The sequence below is a fragment of the Penaeus monodon genome, chromosome 23, assembly GCF_015228065.2.
Source record: "Penaeus monodon isolate SGIC_2016 chromosome 23, NSTDA_Pmon_1, whole genome shotgun sequence".
NCBI classification, from domain to species: Eukaryota; Metazoa; Arthropoda; class Malacostraca; order Decapoda; family Penaeidae; genus Penaeus; species Penaeus monodon.
In genome coordinates this window covers 20,236,451-20,236,982 of record NC_051408.1, presented here as the reverse complement: position 1 = coordinate 20,236,982, position 532 = coordinate 20,236,451, and positions in this window count along the sequence as shown.

Below are 532 nucleotides of genomic sequence, written 5' to 3'. Positions count from 1 at the left end.
CTATTTTCAAAGCAAGTACAAAAAGTTCGTCTCGTGCTCTCAGCCACAAAAACCAGTCGCACAACGCCTTAATCTAGTTTTTAGACTTTCTACTTCCGAGTAAAACAAAATTTGGGCATAATATTAAAAATGAAGGAAATAACTCGCATGGTAATAAAAACACAATAATACCGATGACAAACACTGACAGAAACAATTTTCCATTTGTTCCCGAGTAGCGTTTCAGTCCGAAAATGTCAAAACAAAATCCGCTTATTAGCGTTTACATATTCAAACGCAAAAAGAAAGCTCACCAGTCAACCGTTGCCATCGCAGTAAAATACACATAACCCTCGCGTGTGATTCTGCTTGTATTAATTACGGCGTTTCTGACACTGCACTGATTACGGGGAACATGCCCACGGTGCCAAGATAAGATGAGGGAGGCGGTGCCGATGATAACCTAGCCCACCTCCCTTTCCCCTTCCTTAGCCTCCCCTTGGGGCTGGGTAGGCATTTTGTTAGGTCGTTATCGCTCGTGTGTGCCGTTAAA